The following is a 25,702-nucleotide window of genomic DNA, read 5'->3' on the forward strand; positions in this document are numbered from 1 at the left end:
TGGTCAGAGGAATCGGTCTGTATCCTACCAAGGCCTTTTATCTGGAGGGGGGATGGGAATCCCTGCTCAGAGTAATTAAGTCTTCGGCCATTTTAAGCATCCATTTTTTAGGCATGGAGGCCTGTCCAGGTGAATGCTGTACTTGCTTCTTTGTCTTTAATGGAGTTTTAGACTTGGCTGTAGATTTAATGGTAAGTTGTGAAAGTCTGAAAACACCCTCAGAAGGTGATGCCTGCTCAGCGGCTCCGGACCCATCTGCGGGGTTAGTTTCCGTAGGCCCAATACCCTGAGTTTCCAGAGGCCTAGAAATCTCCACGTGGGAGTCGGAGGCAGCCTGTGGCTCTGAGGTAGTGGGTGTCAGGGGCTGCAAAAGCGCCTGAGAACCAGCGAACCGGCGACTGGCCTAGAAGAGGCTTCATCGTCAGTTTTGGGCCTCGGATGCCTGTCCTTATCCTTGTCTTTGCGTTGTGTATTCCGGTCGTCGGTTGTTCCAATGGCATGGTATAATTGAACCTTTGGCCAAAGTAATAGCGAGCAAAGTCAAACAGACGTTTAATAGTGCGCTTGTTAAATCTAGCACAAAACCGACAACTAGCGACGTCGTGATCGGGGCCTAAGCATGGAATACAGTAAGAATAAAAATCCTTATGAGGTATTTGCTTCCCACAAGAAATACAATTATTAACTTTTACTGACATCTGTCTGTGGCAAGAAAAAGTTTCCCCAATGGGGTACTTAGCTTTATTGAAGACTTTGGTTCTGAAATTCAAATTGAAAATCTCAGGAGTCGGCCAACCGGCACTTGCGAACTGCTTTTGCTTCGGGCACAGTGCGGCAAGAAAGACTAAAGAAAATGGCGTTGGGTGCACCTTTTATACCCCTGTCGCTCTTATGTCAGGGAAGAGGCGACAGCAACCAACGCCGGACCTAGACTTTGGAACTCTGGCCGACTGTGGGTAACCTGCCAGCAGGATAACCCAAGTGTAATGACTGCAACAGTGAAACACGATGAACATCCAATTCTGTTTTCCGAAAAGGAAACAAACAACTGACCAGAATTTCTAAGGTCTTTGGTTCTGTGCAGATAAAAACACAATTGTCCATGTACATCTAATTGATGAAATTTAAATTCTGTCTTGTTTGAGAACTGAGGAAAAAATACCATTAACTGAATAGACTGATTAAGGTTACTGATAGATGTCACTTTGGGAAGAAAGGAAGGGTTGGGTCTGAGAGAAACCCTGTCCTTACGAAAAATCAAATACGGGGGTTTGACTGACGAGGCTTGAAGCTCTGAAAAGCGTCTGGCTGACGTGATGGCTACTAGAAAGACAGTCTTCCAAGTTAAGAATATTAAATCACAAGTGGCTGCAGGCTCAAAGGGGGATGAAGTAAGAGCCTGAAGAACAAAGTTTAAATCCCGAGGCATAATAGGTTCCGATACCGGAGGACGAAGTAACAGTGTCCTTCAGAAAAGCCTTACAGAGTCTATGAGCCATCAGACTAGGCACGTTTGCGACATGAAAGGTAGAAATCGCCGCCAATTGGACTTTAATGGTTGCGGCCTCTGAACCATGGTTAGAGAGCATAGACAAGAACTCCAATACCGATGAAATTGGAGCCATGTAAGGGTCAACCTTTTGGGCATGAGCCCAGATTGAAAACCTCTTCCATTTACTGTAGTAAATCTTCCTGGTGGAGGGCTTATGAGAGGAAGATAAAATATGGACCACCTCCAGTGAGAAATGATGTAGCCTAACTAATGACGGAAGTGGAGTAGCCAGACTGTCAACCGGAGGGTCCTAAGAGAGGGCTGGAGCTGCCCCGACATGTGTCAGTAAGTCTGGTTGTGGGTCCAGCATCCAAGGAGCGTCCATGAGACAGGGATGGAGAAAGGGGAACCAAATTTGACGAGGCCAGTGTGGAGCAATCAGAATCATTCTGCTTCCCAAGGCTTGCGCTTTCTGAATAACCTTTGACAGCAAGGGAACCGGAGGGAAGGCATATAGTAGACCGGAGGGCCAATCGTGGACTAGAGCGTCCCTGGGTGACTCCCCATGAGGGGGGATCAACATGAAGTAGCTGCTGCATTTGGCATTGAGGGGACTGGCAAAGAGGTCGCAGCAAGGCTGACCCCACCTGCGGAAGATCTGTTTCGCAACTTGACAGTCCAGGGGCCACTCATAAGGCATCAGAATAGCTCTGCTTAGCCTGTCTGCGATCATACTGGACTTCCCTGGAATGTGCGTTGCCACCAGAAAACGTTGGGAAGACACTGCCCACTGCCACACTCGCATGGCCTCTCTGCAAAGGGGATAGGACTTGGTTCCTCCCTGCTTGTTCAGATATCACACTTCTGACATATTGTCTGAGTGGACTGAAATAGTCCCGAGAGGAAGAAAGCTCTGAAGTGCTTGCATTGCTAGTAGCACAGCTCTCATCTCCAGGACACTGATATGCAGATGCATCTCGTGCTCTTGCCACGTGCCTTGGACTATCCTGCCTAGATAATGCCCCCCCCACCCCATCTGGGAGGCATCCATGGTCACCGTGGCAATCTGGGGCGCAGGAATGAAGGGCTTTCCTGCATTCAGGTTGTCTGTGCGAAGCCACCAACTGAGATCCTGTTTGCACCTGTCCGTAAGTAGAATAGGGTAAGAAACTGGAAGACACTGGAGAGACCATGGGGCAAAAAGTAGCCAATGAAGGAGTCTCATATGTAACCTTGCCAGAGGGACCAACATAATTGCTGCAGCCATAGTCCCCAATAGTTGGATGACTCATTTTGCCTTTGCTCTTCTCAGGGGGAGCAAGGCATGAACTTGTTGTTGTAGGACTCTGATTCTTTCCTGTGGTAGAAACACCCACATGAGGATGGTGTCTAGTTCTGCGTCTATAAAAGTGACATGCTGTGAGGGCAACAAGGCAGATTTTTCCCAGTACAGTGTGATGCCCACCTGTTAGCATAGGTTTATAGTAGCGTCCCTGGTCTGAATTATTAGATGCCTGGTGGTGGCAGTAAGGAGCCAGTCGTCCAGATATGGAAACACATGGAATCCCTGACTTCTCAAGTGAGCAGTCACCATTGCCATGGATTTGGTAAACACTCTGGGGGCTGTGGTGAGGCCAAAGAGCAGGGCTCGAAACTGAAAATGACTGGCTCCCAGCCAGAAGCATAGGTGACTTCTGGATGCCCTGTCCATCTTGATGTGGTAGTAAGCATCCTTCAGGTCGATGGAGCACATCCACACTTCTTTTCCCAACAATGGGAGAATAGACTGCAATGTGACCATTCGGAACTTGGACCTTTGCACGTGGGTGTTCAATTGGCTGAGATCTAATATGGATATCAGGTCCCCTGTTCTTTTCGGCACCAAAAAGAATCTTGAGTAAGTCCCTAATCCGATCTGGTCTGAGGGGACATGTTGGATGGCTCCTTTTTCTAGCAGATTTGAAACTTCTGCAGCTGCGTAATCCCTTTGACTGGGTGGAACATCCGGGATTTTCTTGATTGGAGGGGGATCTGATGAGAAGGGGATGACATATCCTCCGGAAATTATTCGTAGAACCCATTGGCCCTGGGTGATGTCTTGCCAGGCCTCCAGGTATAATGAAATTCAACCCCGACTGGCTCCGAAAACACACAGTCGGGCTCCATTCAGGAGCAGCGGTAGGGAGAACCACGAAAGGAATAGCGGTCTCCAGAGTTGCGGGGGCCTCCTCTGCCTCTAGGGTGGTGTCTCCCTGAATAACCACCCCCTCCTCTGCCTCTGGAGGGGGGCTCACCTTGTGCACCAGGAAAAAACCTTTGTGATTTCTTGAACCACATTTTGCCACCCCTCTGGGCCTTGGGATAAGGCCTAGAGGGAAGGGAAAAACGGACTCCTACAGCAGACACAGTTTTTCCCTCCTGCTCGCACCTGGTGAGGGTGTCTTTCACCTTGGTTCCGAACAAAGAGGAACCATCGAAAGGGGCGTCGGTGAATGAAGACTTGAAGGCCTCAGCGAAATGACAAAGGTGCATCCAGGCTTGTCTCCTAAGAGCAACTCCTGAACTTGCTGCCTTACTCGCTCCATCGGCTGCATATGAGATCAGCCTCATGGAGGAGTTAACGATGGAACTGAGGGTAGACATCTGAGAGTTAACCGTCTGGCTCTCTGCCTCAGAAACGTTACCCGTGAGAGTGTCTCCAAGCTCCTTGAAGAGATCTCTCTGGAGCCGTGTAAAGTGTAAATAATTCAGTGACAGCAAGGTAAAGGTCGCTGAAGAAAGGGTACGCTTCCCATACCGGTCCATGGTCCTAGACTCCTTGTTAGGAGGATGGACGGTGGAAGAAGTCTCGGCTAATTCCTTCTGAGTGGCCGCTGCCACCACCATGGCATCCACAGGGACTCCCTTGGACAGAAATTCCTTACCAGGAGGAGCAAACAAAAATTTATTGGGTCTCCTGGGGACTGGTTCCACAGAGTCAGGGGTCTCCCACACCCTTCGACAGACCAAATCCAGAAGCTCGAAGGGTGGAGATACCCAGGAGGTGGTGGGCTGAGCACCAAAGGCCTTCAGGAAGACAGACTCCTCGGAGGGGGCTTTGGCCAGTCACCTCTGTTTCAAAATCTCTAAGATGTCAGAGAAAAACATCCTCAGAGGATGACTTGGGGGACCCCTCCGATTCCTCGAGGTCAGTGTCTGATGTGCGAGACTCATCCTGGGAATCTATGTGCTTCCTCCTGCACGTCTTCTTTCTGGGTGGCTCCTCAGGCAAGGACTCTGAGGGGCCCTCAGAAATGTGGGGACCACTCATGGGGGTACCCTGAGGACTTGGGGCTCCACCGTCTAGAGATAGATGGCGATCAGAGACCTGCACCGGTGTAGTAGGGGACAGAGTGACCAACACGCATGATTCCGCTGACTACCTGGCCAGCACACTCCGCATGGCCTCGACAGGCAGGTCCCCCTGAGTCCGAGGAGCGACCAGCCTCCGAAACCACAACAGGAGTTAGACTTCCTTAAGCTGAAGCACTGAGAGGGAGACAAGAAACCGATGGATGTCCTGAAGCCTCTCCCTCGGGTCCAACTGAAGAATCCTGAGTCCTGAACCCCGTGGACGGAGCAGACTGAGTCGGAGCTGATGTCGGCACCGATAGGCCAGGAGAGGCTGTCAGAACTGACCTAGGGACATCATACGGAGCTGAGGACTCCGGCTCAGAAAGCTGAGATATGCTCGGAGGAGAAAGTATCGAAACAGGTTGAAGGACGGGCTCTGGAGCCAACTGGGTCGGAGCAGAGAACAATTTAGCCAAAACCAGTGAATGAAGGAGTCTATGCACCCCTCTATCGACGTCCACATCTGATAAGGTCCTGGAGGATTTAGAGGATAGAGAGGGAGATCGAGACGACCTCTCCGAAGGGGACCTGCGAGGAGGTGATGCTGGCTTAAAGTTAGGTGATTGGCTCCAAATAGGTTCCAAAATTATTGGAGCTGATGCCGGTTCCATAACCACAGACACTTCCTGCAGCCCCGAGGACAATGGAGCCGAGGATGTCGAAGCAGTCTCCTATTTTCTCCGGTGGCTCCAAGGAGACTGATGGAGACGGAGATCTCTTTTTAGATTTCGAAGATTTTGTCTTGGAGCTGGAAGCAGTTTCCAGACCCTCCTAAAAGGAGGGTTTCAGAAGTCCCTTCAAAATCAACTTATTCTTCCTTTCCTGAAAAAGTCTCGGAATAAATGCATGACAGAAACTGCATGACTCCTGGAGATGGATTGCTCCTAGACAATATACACTGACAGAATGTCCAGTGACTTGGTAATGATAAAGAGGTTTCAAAAACACTTTAAAAAGACCAAAAAGAAACACTTAAAACTCGAAACACCCAGCTCAAAAGTCCATGAAATAAACCAAACTTGGACAAGTAGAATTAGCGCTTTCAATCACTTTTAATACTGTTATCTTCTTCAGATCACAACATTAAAAGTGATTGAAAGCACTAATTCTACTTGTCCGAGTTTGGTTTATTTGATGGACTTTTGAGCTGGGTGTTTCGAATGATAAAGCGGTAGTACATCTAAATGAATACTCTTGCCCTGTGCAATAAAATTTAGGCTTTGTTGCAGTTAAACAGTAGCCAAGAAAATGAAGCTCTTTGTTGGTGTTTTACTAAAAAAGGTTTACGACCAAGAAGCTATGTGCAGTAAAACCGCTTTACTAAATAGAATACAGATGGTAGTTTGCAAAGCTAATGTTGATGTAAGGTGCTGTATTCAAAAGTAAAATCTTCAAAAGAAAAGAGGGATCACTGCTGCAAATTTTTGTCTTTTCGGCTTTTCCCGGTTAGGGATTGCCACAGCAGAACTCAGGTCCGCTAATGATTGGCAGTCGATTTTTATGGTGCCGAGTTGCCAGCCCGACATCCAACCTTCAGCGAAGGCACACCCATTCATGCATGTCTTTCGGAGACCACTCGACCATGGGGAAGACATGTAGACTCCACACAGAAGGCACTCCTGCCAGGAATTGAACAGGAGAACCTCTTGCTGTGAGGCAACAATGATCACTACTGAGAATAAAGGTGGAAATTCTAAAAGTGAAGCCCATAGACTGGAAAAGGGTGTTCCTCTGCTGACTAAAGAAAAAAAGGTACGGCTTCTGAAAGATTAAGCCATCTGATAGGAAAAAGGTGGGCTCCTTGCTATACGAGGCAAATAGAACTGCTAATTTTAAAAGCATACCCTCATAACACGAAAAGAGGTTCATAGATATTTAGAAAAAGAAAAGACAATTGTGTGCAAACGTGAAGAGCCTGTTCTGAAAATGATAGACAAAAGAAGTAAAGGTGATACTTAACATGCTATCATGGAAGTAAAGCAAAATTCTGTTGTTAAGGTACAGCACTACCAGTTTTACAAAAGAACATAGTGTTGGCCCCCAAAAAAAAAAAAAAACCCGATTACACAGAATTAGCGCACTTAGCATCAGCATTTCTGATGGTCAGGAGCAAATGGATGTTTTGCAGCCTGGTGTTGAAACAAGGCAAAGCAAAACCATAGTTTGAAATTATGACTTTGGCTAGAAGAAAGCTGGAAAATATGAAGTTCAAGGTAGAACCAAGGTTTCGAATAGTGGGTATATTAAGAAATAAGAACTTGCATAAATGGAAAACGAGTTAACACTGGTACAACAAAAGTGAAACTGCAAGCTAGAGAACAAGAGAGACTCAACATTGTACAGCTTTGCAAAAAAAAAAAAACAATCAAGGAGTGATATTTTCCGGCAGAAGGGTATGGCAATAAAATCACAGGTTTAAAAGGTTTTAGATGACCATGATCAAGTTAAATAATACCAAAAGTAAATCTTAAAGTGGAAAGTTAGGAGATATCACAAACCAAAAATGAAACAAGTGGCCTGATGTTGGAACATGAAAGACGAAAGAAAAGTCAGTCAAACACAAAAAAGCAAGTGTGTTTACAAAGTGAAAAGGAAAAGCTGTGGCAGAATCTGCAAGAGGTTAACAGTTTAATGTTGGATCGGAAAATGAAATAGAAAATGCATGCTGAGCATCCCTCTCAACCAAACTGAATTCCTCAGTATTTCCCAATTTTGAAGGCAAAATAATGGGGTGCCATGAATTCTTGAGTGGCCCCCCTTCAAACCCGGTTTTGTTTTTTTTATTTATTTTATTTATTTATTGACATTTGTTAACCGGGTTAGTCCAACTGGGATTTTGTCCCATTTTCAGTGGAGACCCAAGGAGAAAAGCTCCAGATAGTACAATAAATCATTACAGTAGTAAAACAAGCATAGCAAACAATAGAAACAAACACGAATGACAGCACTTTTTTTTTTCTTTTTTTTTTTTTTAGGAAAATACTATGCAACTCTACTAGTGAGGGAGAGTGCAAATTGTGAGTAGGATCAACAGAGTGATTCCAACGTGGGGGGGGGGGGGAGGACAGAACTATGTAGGGTCATAGCAGGGGCAGATTCTGGAATTGAGTAAGTGTGTCTTATGTTTCTTTTTAAATAGTAGGGTGTAAGAGACTGAGCGTATGTCCAGGGGAAGTTTGTTCCAGGCTTGGGCCACAGAGTGTTTGTAGAGTAGCTTACCTACTGACTTATTTGGGTGGTAAATATCAAGCAACTGTTGATTAGAGGTGCTGAGGGTTCGAGATGGAGTGTAGACAGAGACAAGGAGAGATACAGATGGACAGGAGGAGGGTTTAGAGAGCATAGAGTGCAGCATGTGAAATTGGTAGAGATGTAGTAATTGTGGGAGTTCTAGCCATTGTAGAGACCTTAAAGCAACACAGTGGTATGTGTTGTTTGAGAAGTTAGTGATGAATCTGGCTATTTTGTGGTAGGATTGCTGGAGTTTGTTCTGGGTAGTTTTTTGGATATTTGTGAGAACTGGAGCGGCACAGAGGAGAGTGGGGAGATGATGTGTTTGTCCTAGGGTGAGTCCAGCTTTGGGACTGAGATATTGTTTGTTCCAGTATAAGAGAACAAGTTTTTGATGTGTTTTCTTTATGCTTTGCTGTATGTGTTGACTGAATTTTAGTTCATCGTCGCTGATGACCCCTAGAAGTTTGGTGCAGTGTTAGGTTGGATAGCTGTATTATTACAAGACTTAATGACAAAGGAGGATTTATGATGAGTAAGAGAATGGGGCAGAAAGAGTAAGAGTTTGTTTTTTGTGAGATTGAGGATCAGTAAGTATTTTGAAAGCCATTGTTCAGTGAAAAGTAGAGCTTTTTGGGTTAGGGAGTGTAGGTCAGAGATGTTGTTGGCTGTAGAAATAATTGTGGAGTCGTCTGCATATTGTATAAGAGAAGACTGACAGCACGAGGTGAAAAGATCATTGGTGAAGATGTTGAACAACAGGGGACCTAAGATGGAAACTTGTGGAACACCAGTAGAGATAGGCAAGAAAGGAGAAGAGGAAGAGAGCCATTTAACAGATTGTTCGCGTCCAGACAGCTAGCAAACCAGCTGAGGGTGGAGGTGGATAGGTGAAAGTTGGCAAGTTTAGATAGAAGTAATGGATGAGACACTATCAAAAGCTTTGGAGAGGTCAAGAAAGAGACAGGAAGTAAGTTTATTGTTTTCCAAAGATTCTGCAAGGGTGTGAGTGGAGGAGAGTAGAGCAGTAGTTGTGCTGTGATAGGGGTGAAAGCCATGTTGGGTAGGGGTGAGTAAGTTGTGATTGAGAAGGTGATTGAGAAGCTGAGTGTGGATACATTTTTCTACCATCTTAGATAGTGGGGACAGCATGGCAATAGGTCGATAGTTGGAAGGATCAGTGGAGCTACCTCCTTTATGGAGAGGGATAGTGTAGAAAGATTTCCACAGGGTAGGAACAGCAGATTCTTGCATAGATCTATTTATTAACACTGGGTAGGCAATAGAGTCAGCTGCGAGTTTGAGGAAGGTAGGAGGTAATTTGTCAGTAGAGGAAGAGCAGGGTTCGAGTTTGAGCAGTACAGATTTGATGTAGGAAATGGGAACAGGCTTAAAGGAAAAAGTAGTGTTGGGGGCAGGTGTGGGGTCAGGTAAAGAGGAAGGGGTAGGTTGAGAGGGTAGGAGATTTTGAATGGAGGAAATATAATGTGAATTAAGTAGGGTAGCTGTTTCATCAGGAATTGTGTTTGGGTAGGGGGAGGGGTTACAGGGACTATCTGGGTAAAGGATGCTGTTAAGTGTTGTCCACAATTTCCGAGGATTTGTATTATATTTGTGCTAGCCTGAGCTATAGAATAACTTTTTGTCTATTATTGCCTGTTTTTCAGCAAGATTGCGTAGCTGTTTGTAGAAGAAGAGGTGTTTGTTTAGATTTGATCCAGGCTTTTTAGACACAGTCTCTGTTTCATGATGGACTTAGTTTGTTTTGAAAGCCAGGGAGCATGATTGGATTTCACTCATCTTCCTGGAGGGAGCTAGGGAGTCCAGAGTATTCAGGAAAATGCTGTTAAAAGTGTGAACAGAATCATTTAGAGGAAGTTGTCTACGGATGGACTAGTCCATGTTTTATAGAATAAACTGTGAAGAATTAAATGTAGATAGTTTTCTACAGTCTTTGAAAAGGTGGGGTTTAAGAGTATGGGAGTCGTATCTCAGGATGGAGGTAGGGAGATGGTCACTAAGGGAGTCTGGTAAGGTTGTGGTCTGGTGGTAATGATGGGGGTGTTGGTAAGAATCCAGTCTATTATGGAGCTGGAGGTTGAGGTTTTGTGTAAGCGAGTGGGGGTAGAAATGAGTTGGGGGAAACCATGAAGGTGAATACTATGCAAGGGAGAGTCAGTAGAGAGTTTTGACCAGTCTATATTGACATCGCCAAGGATGAGCGTTTCATAAGGTATGTTGAGAGTGAAACAGGATAAGATGTTTTCCAGAATGGGTACATTGTTGCCAGGAGGAAGATAGATGGAAGCAATTAGTCAGTTTTTGTGGGGATTCAGATGAAAGTTTAGAATAATAAGTTCAGCAGGGTGGAAACTGGGAATAGGTGAGAGGATAGGTGAAAGGTGAAGAGTGTTACAGTAGAGGATGGCTACCTAAGCCACCTTTCTTTGAAGATCTGTCAGAGCGGTAGATGTTGTAAGCCAGTAGGGAGTACTTAACTATTAGAGATATGTGGCTTGAGCCATGTTTCAGATAGGGATATGATGTGAGGGGTCTTGTAAGCAATCCAAGAGTGCAGCTCAGTAGTTTTATTAGCTAGTCTTTGAATATTCAGTGAATAAAAGTTTAGGTGTTTACATGGAGGTGAGTTATGGGACTGAGGTTGTATGTTTGGTAAGTTGTTGGAAGAGAATTGTGAGGAGGAGGTAGATAAGGTAGATGGGGAGAGGGGGAAGTGTAGAGGGCCTGGATTGGGGTGAATGTCCCCGGAGAAGAGTAGGTGTTTAGTGAGAAGAGCAAATGATGTGAAACGCTGACAGTATTTGGGTGGTTTAGATTAGATGGTTTGAGAACTTGTAATGTGTGTCTTTTATACAGAGTTGAGGTAGAAGTGTTAAATAGGTTTGGAGAGATGGTAAAGGAAGAAGTAGTAGGTAAACTGTAGTATGAGTGAGAAGTTGGAGAACAGAGGAATGGATTTGTGAGGTAGTAGTGATAGGAGGTAGAGATAGAGAGCAGAGTGAGTAGTGTTGCAGATATAAGTACATGCAGCATGATGAGTAGTTTGGATTGGGTGTGGAGAGAGGAAGTTAGGAAAGGATGTATAGTAGGGGAATATGCTATGCTTGATTGGAAGTTAAAGTGTGGGAGTGGTGATAAGCAGGAAGTGGATTTGTATTGGATGGCTTGGCAGGGAGGGGAAGGATGGTTAAGTATAAAGGAAACTGTACTGGGGGTGGATGGAAATGAGGGTAGGGTAGGGGAGTGAAGTGAGCCTGAGCTGAGCTACACTGCCAAGGAAAGACCCAGTAAAAAAACAATCAGTGAAAGAGGAGAACGGGACAGAAAATAGAGTGTAGGGTTCTAGCTATAAGCAGAGGTAGTGGGCCTGAGATTAGGGTATCAGGAGGTTAGAAGCAAAGCACACGTATAGAAGCTTAAGGAAGAGCAAGGTAGGGCAAGGAATAAGGGGGTGCTTAGGAGATCTTGCTGTGGTAGAGAGGAAACAAGCAGATAAAAGGAGGAATGGGTATATGAAAAGAGTAGTTTGGACTGTGGGGGTATGCTTAACAGTGGAAAGGAGTAGGGCTGAGTGGGGGGTAGGAAGACTGAGGGATAAGCAGGATAGAGTAGGAAAATGAGGTAGTGGAGAAGGAGCGGTCAGCAGGTGAGCTACAGTCAAACACAGGAGTAGCCCAGAGATTACAGGCAGCATATATATGTTCTAGGTGAGCAGTACATACTTTAAGTCCACTAAGAGAGGGCACAGACCACATATGTTTGGCAGAGGTGGTTTTCCAGAAGGTTTGGGCCAGAAGTAGATTCAGGGAAGCACAGGTAGCGCTAAATAACCTGTAAAACAAAATAAAAAACACATAAGACAAGCGAGTTGCAAGGGGCTAAGGGAATAGGAGCTACGAGAGTGGCTAAGTAACGGAGTAATATGGGGGGGGCTACAGAAGTGAGTGTAAGGTAAATACGGTGAGATGAGTGGGGGCAGGGGGACAGTGGTGTGGGATTAGTGTGGTGGGGGCACTGAGGACACAAAAGCAGTGGGACACTAATACAGTTTACAGAACTTGTTTAAACATTGCATGAGATGGCCCAAGTCAAATAAATTAGAATTCAATCACTTAAAACAACAGATATTGTGCCAATCTGTAACAGTTATGCACTTAGGGTAACAGGTAATTAATCACTTAAACAGCAGATATTAAGCCTAGTAATGCACTAGAGATAGTCAATCACTTAAACACTTATAAAAAACAATTAAGGTAGCATAAATATATATATATATATATATATATATATATATATATATATATATATATATATATATATATATGAATGAGCATTTAGTTCAGTATGTGCAGGTAATGCATCAAACAAAGTATATACCTATGTTCAAGTTAAAGAAATGGTGGTCACTAGACAACAGAAGGGAAGGACAAGGTCAGGGAAGCACTAGGAGAGGGGGACAGGGGAAGGCAGGCAGCGCGTGGTGAGAGATGCACCCAAAAGGTCTACAGGGGAGTCCAATAACTCCTAAAAGAAAGCACATAAAAAGGGGCAATATAAATCAAAGTAAAGGTCAAGAAACAAAACCCGACCTGAGTTCTAATTCTACTTAAATTACCAATGCGACATTGATTTAACGTTTAATGCAAGGAAAATACCTGGAATTTAGCCAGCAGAGGACGTTAGTTCTATTGACCCACAGATTTTACTGACTAAATTAATTAGCGACAATGGCCAATGTTTGGAAGCAGGGCAATCACATGAAGTAGATGAGAATAGGCTTGCTAGAACATTATAGTATACAAAAGAATAGAAATTCTACAAGGGTCACTGTAGAGCAGGCAGCAGTTTTAACAGTCCCTGGATTAGCGTATGTGTTGCAAAGTCTGTAGCAGTTTCAATAGTTCCTGATTGCCGTTCATGTTTCACAGTTAAAAGTAGCAGTGTGAACATGCACAAAGGCTGACCAGTGGGAGCGGTAAAGAAAGTAGAGGGAAACTAGAGAGAAACAAGAATTAAAAGTGACTAGTCTATAGATTGAAGACTCAGCGGAGGAGAAGCATTAGTGGGAAGGGCAGGGAATAGCAGACCAGTGCGTGGTGAAAGACGTGCCCAAAAGGCCAGTTACAAATCCCAAGTCATGTTAATGATTTACTTGCATAACATTAGCGACTTCGATTTAGCATTTAATATAAGGCAGGCACAGTAAGATACAGCCAAAAAGACATTACATCATTGGATAGCACATTCAACTGACTGAACGCATTAGCGACAGCAGCCAACGCTCAGATACAGGGCAAGCACGGATGTAACACCCAATACAAGGCAGACACAACAAGACATAGCCTAAAAGGGCATAATATCATCCAACCAACTGACCGAAATCACATCTGCGACAGATGCTAATGCCTAGATACTGGGCAGTCACGTATAATCAGCTGGGACAAAAGCCTGCTCAGCACATGCACATGAACAAAAAAATAACTCACGAGTCACAGTAGGCACATGTAGCAGTTGTAGCGGTTCCCGTTGAGCACGACCTTTTCTCAGAAAAAAACGTAGCACTGAAAACCCAAATAATGGCTTACTTGTGGCTGGCTTGGAGACACCTTAGGACCGCTTGTTGGAGGGGGGGGGGGGGGGGGAGTAAAAGATGGTGCTAAGGAAACCCGCGTCAAGGCTTAAAAGGGCGCAATGGAGTATGGGAAACCTGTAGCAGTAACCATACCTGGGGAGGGGCAGGGGAGGAAAGGGACGAGTATGACAAGATGTGCAGTTGGTGAGGCTTACATGAAGAGGATGGAAGAAACAGCGAGTAGGGGAAGATAAGGAGATATAGGAGCAAAAGTAGTGGAGGATAGACAGAGTCGGAGAATGAAAGGTTAAGCAGGGGGAGAAGTAGAGGTCATATTGTGAAATTCAACACCGCCAAGGAAGGACCCAGTAAAAAAATACAATCCGTGAAAGAGGAGAAAGGGAGAGAAAAGAGTGTGTAGGGTTCTAGCTGTAAGCAGAGGTAGTTTTTATTTACAATTTTTCATTACCGCGTGTGCAGTGTACTTAAATTATCTTACTGCTTCCAAAGTAACCTGCTGGTGAATACCATTGCCCAACTGCGGACAAAATCATAACTTTTAAATGAGTAAGGGATCTGATGAATTACTGAACTGCTGAAGTTAAAACTCAAAATTGACAGCATGAATAAAATAGTTACAGACCTATTAATTCAGAAAATTTATATTAATTCACATTCTCTTATTCTGTCAGTGACTCGGGACTTGGGTTAATAGTGCTAATATTTTTTAAAGTGCCCCTGATTATTCTGGATCTGTCCCTGGTTTGGTCAAGATCATCTATCCCTGACTGGTTGCTATGGAAGCAGTAAAGTAACAAGTATACTGCTCACACAGTAATGAAACATTTTTTTTTACTATTCTTGTAACCCATCCCAGACTGAACTGCAGCTGGTCATTTGTGATCAATGCTCTTATCTGCCCCCCCCCCCCCCACACACACACACACACACACAAAAAAGTAAATGTAATAAATATACAAATGAATAATCTACAAGTGTACACAAAAACAAACAATATTCTTTCCAAAAGGCACTGGCACTGTCTGGTATACATTTAAACACAGAACACCTGACTTTCAGTTCTGTGACAACAAAAAAAAATTACAATGCGTTTCTTTTATGTTTCTCTTTTTTCTAACACTTCATCTCACTATTACAATTCCTAAAGCTTTCAAAAAAAATAATTCCAAGTACCATTCTTTTACAGTTGTTTGGGTATGGGGTAATGTTTCTGATACAGGCAATAGGCTTGGCCTCCAAGTGCCAAGCTGCTCTGCTCTTCACAGAGCTTTTTGAAACAAAATGTCAGCATCTATTGTAGTGGGTCAGTGGCAAGTGATAGTATCAGCTACAGATGGTTAATATGCAGATGTTATCTTTTTAATTGTGCTGTGGTACATGTTTATTACATGAGGGCTGTGCAGTGACTGATGCTCAGTGGCAACAGATTATACTTGGGGCAACTTCTGTGCTTTATTCATGCTTCATCTGTTAATTTATACATTTATGATCTAGGCAACGTTCATTTCAAGCATTACCTCTTACTCATGTGAATAAGTTAGTCCACAGAGACTCTGAAAGTAGTCAAACCTCAAAAATAGAAATTATATTCTCAAACATATGCAAGTAATGAAATAAATAAAATAAAAGCGCTTACTTTTTACCATACTTGCATATTTGCATGTTTAATGTAATTTAAAGCACAATTTTGAGGATCTGGAAACAGAGTTGAGAACTAAACACTGATTCATAACCCACAACAATGAAGTAACCTCATCTGTACAACAAAACATTTAGCCCTTGTTACAGTTAAAGAGTAGCCACTAACCAGTATACAGCTGAAAGAGACTATGTGCAAAGAAATATACAGGAGCAATACTAGTGACTTGAGTACAGTTAATCAACACACATGAGAATGGAGCAAAAGTATGATAAAGAATATACATGGAGAGAACAATAAGTGGCAAATGGATGACCAGTACGTTGCCAAGTCAAAGTCAAAGTAAACTTTGTCATTTAGAACTACACATGTAGCCTAAAAGAAATTCTGTTCATCAGCTCAATTCTCGAGATTACAAAGGAAAGTGAAACACATACAAGTACAAGAATAAACATACCTAACAAATACAATACTACTCCCAATACATACAAGAAAGAGCAGAGACATTTACCAACACTTATATACAAAAAGAACACCCTCCCCAGAGTTTAACTACCCTATTTAAAGTAATACAAAACACACTACAGATTGAAATGCTCAAGTTATTTGTCTAATATACTGCACTTGAGTGAGTTAAATAATACTGAATATGGATAAAATAAATAAATATTGCATTTACTTGGAATATAAGTAAGTATTTCACAAATAAATAAAAATTGACTTATTGTGTGGCCAAGCTCACACAAGTAATATTTTTTCTACAGATGAAAACTCAGACACAGATCGTGTGATAAGGCAATAGTGTCAGACATCCTGAAGTCATGGAAGACATAGCCAAATATACACACACCAAATGGAAAAATCAGGAAACTGGAATTACAGCCCAAGTCTACTGCATCAGAACTGAAAATACAGACAGATATGACTAATATGAATGCAGTGAATTGGGATAGTGGAAAATAAACTTCCAGAACACACACCCCTAAGAAAAAAAAATATGGTATCCACACAATACAAAGCCTACCTCGAGTAAAGCTCTGGGTGCAGTCTACAAAGGATTAACACAGATGATGAAACAGTATACTGATAAACATGGAGAAATACAAAAGTAGATGACAGACTGAATCAACCTGCACTGACAGTTACAGAAACTAAACAAGCATGAGAAAGCACAGACAAAATGTAAAACATGACAAACTGAAGCTCAGAAAAAAAGAAAGCAACAAGTCAGAGAGAGGGACCCATACCTCTCAATTGTCCAGATTTTCACAGAATGCCCAGATTTTTGCCTTATATTTTTGGTCTGTTCCTCATAAAACTTCAGGTTCTTTGGAAAATCACTGAAGATTAAAGTCACTAAATAATAACAGAAATTAAGAGTTTCAGATTTCAAACCCTTCAGAAAATATATGCTAATGTAAAAGCTGTTATCCTATCAACTAAGTTTATGAGCAATATTTAAAAACTCTCCCTATTTGAGGGCCTTTGAGACCCCATTATTTTTGGTTATGTCCAGATTTCTTGAGTCAAGAGGTTAAGAGGTATGAAGAACCCCAATACCATGAGGAAAGACAGGTGCTTTACAGTTAAGTGAAACGATAAGCCTAAGTGGAGTTCATGCCACACAGAAATATGCATAGTGTTAGGTAGTTACAATGCTAAGTCTACTACCAGTCTGAACATACTCAAACATTGCCACGAGGGGAAGACAGCTCTACTCCAAGGATTCAGCTAAGGTAGGGATCTGGCAGATCAATGATGCTCATCCCCAAAGGTCTGAACTTGAGGGTAATGTGCTATAATGCTCCCTAGAGACTGCTTTAGGGAATAGGGATCTGCAGTTTTGAAAAGTTTGATAACAGGATCCACACATTCCTCGAGTGGAAGATGTCCTAATCCCCCTTCTTTAAATAAGGGAAACAGAAAAAGGGAAAAGCTGGAACTGCAGAGAGTAAAACCAACTATCAGAGATGTCTGCTTCAGAATTTATGACCAAAAGGATGACTACGAACTATAGGCTAATACGATATTTTACAAAATTATACACAAGTATTACGCTAGCTGCTTGCATGGGCAATTTTAAGCCCATCACATTTCTCTCTGTTCGAATTAACCTATTCCACTTGGTTAGGGACTAGCTTTACCCCACCCATGGTCATTAATTGTATTATAAGCCCTAAAGAGAATAACTAGGATCCACCACAGACAATTTAAGGAGATGTTAGCATATATTAAAGTATGCAGGACCTGCAATTTAAGGTGACCCATGCATAGGATAACGCACACAGGAGTTGCCTTTGTCCATTAGTAGCACAGAGTTCAGTACTGGGATACATTTTCCGTTTTTCATCCATATATCCAAGCTGCCCTTGATTATGGTCAGGAATGAGCTTTCTTTTATGCGTATGGAGAGTCTGTTACACAGCAGCAGTATCTTCAGCAAGATATACCTGACCCTCCAAACTGTTCTGTTGATGCTGCAGAAGAGGTTTACCTCTTAACTGTACAGATTTTTGCAGAATGTCCACATTTTTGCCTCTTACTTTTTGGTCCGTTTCTCATAAAATTGTGTTTTTCTGGCAAGTCATTGGCAAATATTTGAGGAGTGAATTCAGAAAATGATGATAGACATTTGAGATTGACTTTCTACCTTTCAGAAAATTTATGGTAATGCAAAACCTATTATTCTATCAACTAAGTTTGTAAGAGCAATATTTAAAAAACTGTCCCTATTTTTAAGTCTTTGTCCCCTCATTAATTATGGCTTTGTCCAGACTTCTTGCTCCAAGAAGTTGAGAGGTATGGCTTTACATCCCTACAAAAAACATTTCTGATGCCATTTGACTTATTGATGTGGAGTAAACTATAAGTAGTGGGTTGGAAGATGCCTTGTATGCCAGACAAAGTTCACCTCTTAGCAGTCTATAGAATACACAGTATAGTGGACAGGGATTTGAGTTGGACCATACAGGACATGCTGTTTAGGCCTTGTGTTCTTTTTGTAAGATATCTCTGTGGGTGTTCCAGTTGTTGCATGTGCCTAGACAAATACATGACAAAGGGGACATTATACTGAAAGACTGGCCTAATGAGGGCTGAGTAAAGTGGGACAAGGACCTCCTCCACAGATCTAGATACAATTCCTTTTTTTATAAGCAGTGAAATATATGACTTTCTTACAACAATGAACACGTTAGTCAGAAGTTAGTTCACTGCTTCCTAAATCCCGAAATGACAATTTTAAGATGCTTCTTTTTTATTTTAACATGGCTACTAAAGACATTACACTCTCTTTTCAATTGTAAGCTGGGTAGTAAATGCAAATAAAGCACACTTGAATACAAAATTCTCCTAGTGATTGCTGAATACCACTATACACACAGACACAGTGTTTGTGTATGTAAACTTACACAAAGTCCATGAATAAACACTCAAATTCGCCATTTATCTTCCAGTTCACCGACTTACAGACCACAGCAGTCCACATCACCTTTTTATATGTACCCATCCAGTTTCTCCAGTATGTGTGGTGCTAGAATCCCCTCAGATGGTTGAACCATCTGTTTTCCACAACACAACACTTGGCAAGCAATTAAGCTGCTGTGCAGCCTGCACAATTATCTCCACAGGGTTGCCTTGACTTCTGAGACAAGTATGCTTAATCACAGCTTACAGCTACTTTAGTCCAAATACCACATCTGCAGATTCCAACCTTAGCTTACATGCAAGTCATCATGCAATCTATAAGGGTTACTAACAAGTTATGCTTACATCTGAACATTAAGTGGGGGTATATATATATATATATATATATATATATATATATATATATATATATATATATATATATATATATATATTTCCTACATCAAAACAGTCTCATGAATAATGTGCTATGAGGCACTCTATTGGTTCTCAGATAAGTAAAGCAGCCATTTCATAAGGACCTGTAGGGGTATTACACAAAGCCCTGAACTTGTAGTGATTAGAGCACTACATCTAAAAATACAAGACATTTGTCATCTTCCAAGTACCATAAACTAACCATAAGTTGTACAATATGCAGACCACAATAAATGCTGACATATCCTTCCAGCACCCCAGGTTAGTGAAACCAGTGTAAACTAGTAATTTGATCCATCCTGTTTTTGTTACTATGCCACTATCAGAGTACTAGCCAATGCACATGGAACATTTTCAAAACAACCTGCCTCATCACCTCTTCTAAAATACTGTGACTCGTACGCTGCTAAACAGATAGTTTAAGCAGTAGTGAAAAAAACAATGTGCTTTTATACTTGTTAAAGTAAGACAACACGGCCATTTAGGCAAGAAGCATACATTTCTGGTGCTTCTTTTCCCAGTAGCAACTAAAATATCCAAGTTCCTTCCACAAGTGCTATGACATGATTAGTGCAACTATTTAGCTCCAATGACTTTTAACAAAGAAGACATTCTTTTACATCTAACACTGTGATCACTAGTAGAGTAATGGTGAAACTTGCTGGCTATACAGTCCAAACAAAAACAAACAAACAAAAAAAACACTCTTCATTCTCATTTTCCTTCAGAAACGATTCTGTGGAATTAAAGGGGTGAAGACTGGGAGGAGCGGTAGGTAATGTTCCTACCGGAGACTTGTCAATCTGGACTAGTTTTTTTGCAGTCTAAATAAAGTTTATAGAAGTCTTTAAAATAAAGCTTTGCTCATTAAGAGCATTTTTTGCACTGCATGTTTCCTAGCATTTGTGTACCACATAAGGCAGGCCACTTCATGCCTTCCCACTCAGACAACCTTTCACATAACTCTGCTCAGTCAGTCACAGTCCCATTAATTGCTACTACAAACACACTAGGGAAAGACACACAAAGCAACAACATTTGAAACACCTGGGAAAATGTGAAAGATAGCACCTCCTAGATGACTGAAGAATAAAACAATGGTGATAAGCTTCTGCAGTCGCAAGAACATCTGTAAAGTACAGTTTTGTACCTACCATAAATGTAGATGTCCGAACTGGATAGCATCTGCAGTCATAACAACTGGGTTGTCCTGTCGTCAGGCAGCCCTTCAGTCAGCCGGATTCCAAAGTCCGGGTCCGGCTTCGGCTGATGTCGCACTTCACCCGACGTCATCTCTGTTGGTCTTCGGTATAAAGGCATCAGCCGACGCCATTTTCCTCAGTGTTTCTTGCCCCAGATGCCAGTTGCCCTCTTGAAGGCTAAAATTTGGATAAATGCCAATGTTTCCAAAAAGATAGAGGTAAACAGAAAAATAAGCATGTATGTACATATATACAAACAAATACACCATAAAAGACTCCCCCCACCAGCTAGCTATTAGGAGGGTAAACACCCTAGGAGTACCACAGAGGGGAAGGAGGGAGGGTAATCCTGACTGCAGATGCTATCCAGTTCGGACATCTACATTTATGGTAGGTACAAAACTGTACTATGTCCTTCATGGATGCATCTGCAGTCATAACAACTGGGTAGAATACCATAGCCAACTAGGGGAGGAGGAAAAACTAGATTATGGTGTGTTTAAGATCCTTTGCAGTACAGCAGTGGCAAACCCTGCTCGGGATCTGGAATAGAGGCAAATTATAATGCTTGGCAAATGTATGCACGGAGGTCCAAGTAGCCGCCTCAATAATGTCTTTGGTTGCCACTCCTCGTAAGAAGGCTGTGGTAGTGGCTGTAGCCCTTGTAGAATGAGGTCTTATGTTCTGTGGAATTGGTTTTCCATGGAAGGAGTAACAGAATCGTATGCAATTTCCTATCCATTTGGAGATTGTCTGTTTGGAAATAGCTTTTCCTTCCCTTCCTGTTGCATAGGCTACCAAAAGCTGGTCAGTTTTTCTGCTACTTTTTGTTCTGTCCAGGTAGTAGCGTAGCTGTCTATGTACATCCAAGGTATGCAGTATTCTTTCCCTCTGTTTTGTGGGTTGGGAAAGAAGGTAGGTAGGTGGATTGCCTGGTTTAAAGACACTCTGGATACCACCTTAGGCATAAATGTAGGATTAGTCCTCATGGACACTCTATCTTGGTGGAAGATTAGGAAGGGCTGTACTGCCATTAGGGCCTGAAGTTCAGAAACCCTCCTGGCTGAGGTTATTGCCAGTAGGAAAGCAGTTTTCCACGATAGATGCTGTAGGTCTGCTGTTGCTGCTGGTTCAAAAGGTGATAGTGCCAACTTTTCTAGCACAAAGTTCAAGTCCCAAGCTGGCAATGGTGGTTTCCTTGGAGGTTTTACATTCTTGATTCCTCTGAGGAACTGCCTGAGTAAAGGATGTGAAAAGACAGGAGGATCAAAGCTGTATTCTGCTGATATAGCTGATGCATGTATCTTGATGGAGGAGTAGGACAGGCCTGTATGTAGAAGTTCTGCCAAATACTCCAGAATGTTAGGCATATCTATGTTTGACACATCTTTTCCTCTTTCAGTACTCCAAATGACAAACCTTTTCCATTTTCCTGCATAGTTCCTTCTTGTTGAAGGTCTGCGGGCTTCAAGAATAATATCTTTAACTCTTTGGGAAAGTTCTAAATTAGCTGCTGCTATGTGATGTTCCATGCAGTCAGTTGCAACGTTTTTAGGTTTGGATGCATGATGCTGTAGTTGTTCTGAGTTAACATCAAAGGCATCAGGGGTATTGGCCACATATTGTTCCGAGACATGCTCGTCAGCAGTGGGTACCAGTGTTGTCTTGGCCAGTTTGGAGCTATCAGGATTATCCTTGGACGTTCTTCCTTGATTTTTAGTAATACCTTGTGTATCAAGGGAAGAGGTGGGAATGCATATGCTGTTAGGCCTTTCCAGCTGAAGGAGAGCGAATCCACTTTCCATGCCAGTGGGTGGAAAGTCCTTGTGCAGAATTTTTTGAGCTGGTGATTGAGAGGGGAAGCGAATAGATCTATCTGAGGCATTCCCCATTTCTTTGAGATGGTCTTGAAGATGTCCGGGTGTAGCATCCATTCGTGGGCATCCGATGTGGTTCTGCTTAATATGTCTGCTAGAGTATTCTCCTTTCCCGGTACAAATATTGCCTGTAACTGGATGTTGCAGCTGAGTGCCAGGTTCCACAGCTCCAAAGTCATTCTGCATAGGGGGTATGAGTGAGTGCCTCCCTGTTTGTTGATGTACCACATGACTGTGGTGTTGTCTGTCCTTATCATCAACTGGCCCTCTGAGAAATGGTCTGAACTTTTGGATTGCCAGTTTTACTGCCAGCATTTCTTTTAGGTTGATGTGTAGGTGAAGTTGATCCTGCGTCCACAATCCTTGCACGCATTTGTCCAGCATGTGGGCCCCCCATCCTAGGTCTGAAGCGTCTGTTGTGATGGTCTGGTTTGCTTGACATCTGCGAAAGGGTAGACCTGGGTTTGACTGGCATGCTTGAGCCCACCATAGGAACTCCTGTTTTAAGCATGGAATTAGTGGAATTTCTGTTTCTAGGCTGTGCCTGTGTTGGGACCACAAATTCTTTAGGTACCACTGTAGTTTTCTCATATGTAGTCTGGCAAGTGGGACCAAGATTATGCATGATGCCATGAAGCCCAAGGCCTGCAGTACTTTTCTTGCTGTTAACTTGTTTTGTTTTGTTAGAGCCAAGAAGTAAAAAAGGGAGTTCTTTTTGTTTTTCTGCAGTTAGGAATGCCATTTGTCTTACTGTGTCCAATTCCGCGCCCAAGAATGTCCTTGTTTGGGATGGTATCAGCCTTGATTTTTGTAAATTGACTGTGTATCCCAGTGCTTGTAGCAAGTAAATGACCCTTTGTAAATCTGTTGTCAGCTTGCTTTTGTTGTCCCTTGTAGCAGGCAGTCGTCCAGGTATGGGTAAATTTGAATTCCTGTAGTCTGCAGTGGGCGATTACTGATGCCAGGCATTTTGTGAATACTCTGGGCGCAGTAGATAAGCCAAAGGGCAATGCTGAGAATTGATAATGCTCTGATCCTGCAAGAAATCTGAGGTATCTTCTGCAGATTGGTCGAATGGGGACGTGCAGGTATGCCTCCTTGAGATCTAGAGTTACCAGCCAACACTCCTTGCCCAGCATGGGAAGAAGTTGCTGTAGGGTCAGCATTTTGAATTTTGGGACAATGATGAATGTATTTAAGGTGGACAGGTCGAGAATAGGTCTCCAACTTTTTCCTTTCTTGGAACTAGGAATAGTCTGGAGTAGAATCCTTTCCTTGTTCTGTTGTTGGCACTCTTTCCACAGCTCTCATGTTTGCTAATTGCATTATCTGTTGTAGAGCCTCTGTTTTTGATTTGGAGGTAGGTTTGGCATTCCTCTTTGACTGGTAAAGTGTGGAAGTGGAACCGGTAACCTTGATCTATGGTTTGTAAAATCCACTTGTCTTTTGTGATATAGTGCCAGTTCTTGAAAATAAGGTTAGTTTGCCGCCTAATGGAGCTGCTATTTGTTCCCTGGTAGGCGGATGTAGGTAAGTCACTGTGGTTGTGTTGTTGTAGTGGCAGTGGTTGTGTCTGTGCCTCTGTTGTTACCTTGCCACTGTCGTCCTCTGTAGGCACCTCCTCTGGATTGGTTTCTGCCTCTGGAGCGTCTATTCCTGCCCCTTTGGGATCTTGTGGAGTCAGGAAAGGACCAATTTTGGCAGGCCAGTTCCTGCTAAACCTTGGGGTTGAACCTGCAAGAAATCTTTAACCGTTTGAACAGATTTTGCCTTTTCTTCCATTTTCTTCATTACCTGCTGGGCAGGTGTACCAAACAAGCTGGTCTTATCCATAGGAGCATCTAATAACTTAGCTTTAACATGATCCGGTAAGGCTTGTTCCTTTAGCCATGCATGTCTTCTTATCACTGTGCCAGTCATGGCTGATCTAAATGAAGCCTCCAGTGCATCATAGCCACATTTTAAGGAATGGTTACTAACCTGTTGTATGTTATTTACCATTTCTAAGACATATTTCTTATCAATAGAGTCATCAGAGGATAGCTTTTTTGTTAACTGATCAAGCATAAACTCTTGGTATTGTATCATGTGAAACTGACAGTTTAAAGCTCTAGCTGAGAGAGTAGATGAGGTGTCGACTTTTTTGCCCCATCTAATGACCTGGCTTCCCTTTCAGAAGGAATAGGGTTTTTAGCTGTGGTCGAGGCTACTGCCCTGGGACCCTGGGATATAGTTTCGGGGTCTGCAAGTGGGGCCTTGTAAAGGTGGTGATGAGTGTCTGGTACCCTGTAAAATCTGTCTGGTTTGGCAGGGGCTGGAGGTAAAGAATCTGGTGCAGAGCAGACATCATTGAAGGCATCGTCCACCACAGAGAGGACAGAAGGTATAGCTAAGGGCCTGTGCTGTGGAAGGTGCAGAAAGGTCCTAAGTCTTTTTCTGGAGTCTGAGAAATCCTGCTGCTGCCATTGGAACTGCTCTCGCATGGCATGTAAGGTTTCGCCAAAGGAGAATTCTTCGGGTGGGGAAGCAGCTGGAATGGATTCTTCAGCATCTGAGTCTTCATAATTGGAGAAAGGAGCCTCTGGCTGGTCTGTTATGTCTGATTCATCGGCAGAATCATCAGAGGACACAGGCTTGGGGGGCTCTGCCCTAGGTCTCTTCTCTGGGGGCTGAGAGGCCCTGTCTGGGTGAGATTGAGATCCCCTAATTAATGAAATTAAATCTTCTGCCAGAGTAAGCATTTGTGAACTAGAAGAGGGCCTGGTTGTAGGGGTTTAACAGGCACTGTTTTAGTAGTTTTGGCTGCTTTAGCCCTGGCAAAGGCCTTAATGGACATGGCTGCTGGAGGCCTAGCAGCACCACGTGCTGGGGTAGAGACATCCAAGGGAATGGTGTCTGATAAGTCAGTGGCAACCACCGTAGTGGATAAAATTTCTGAGGCCGATTCAAGAGAAGTAGCAGGGGCCTCAGTGGTAGTGATAGATTCAGCTGTACTTTGATCAGTTTTCTCGGTTTCAGCCGAAACAGAGACACTCGCGGTTTGCTTAACCATGGTTTCGGCCGAAACCGCGGACCGCGAGTGTCGGTCTTTATCTTTGCGTTTTTTAGCAGTTTGGGTAGTCGGAGGATCCGACAGCATAATATACACAAAATCAGAACCGAAAAACTGTTCAGCAAACTCCGACAGACGCCTAAGCGTTCGTCAGTTGAATGAAGCACAGGCCGAACAGGCTGCTACGTCGTGGGCTGGGCCTAAACAGGGTAGACAATAAGAGTGGAAATCTTTATGAGGTATTTGTTTCCCACAGGTTAAACAATTATTAACTTTTTCTGACATCGGCTGAGGCAAGAAAGAGTCCCCAACGGGGTACTTAGCTTTAGAAGTCTTCGAAGTAGTATTCGGTAGAAGTA

General features: G+C 43.1%; 1 protein-coding gene across 1 annotated transcript in view; it reads right to left on the reverse strand.

Annotated features, from left to right (window-relative positions):
* The window catches only part of CDC73 (cell division cycle 73), a 2,122,897-nt gene that overhangs the window by 980,260 nt on the left and 1,116,935 nt on the right, over positions 1-25,702 (reverse strand). The gene's annotated exons all lie outside the window — the stretch shown is intronic.

Source organism: Protopterus annectens, chromosome 10.part0, assembly GCF_019279795.1.
Source record: "Protopterus annectens isolate FY-2018-M chromosome 10.part0, PAN1.0, whole genome shotgun sequence".
In the NCBI taxonomy this organism is placed as follows: Eukaryota; Metazoa; Chordata; order Ceratodontiformes; family Protopteridae; genus Protopterus; species Protopterus annectens.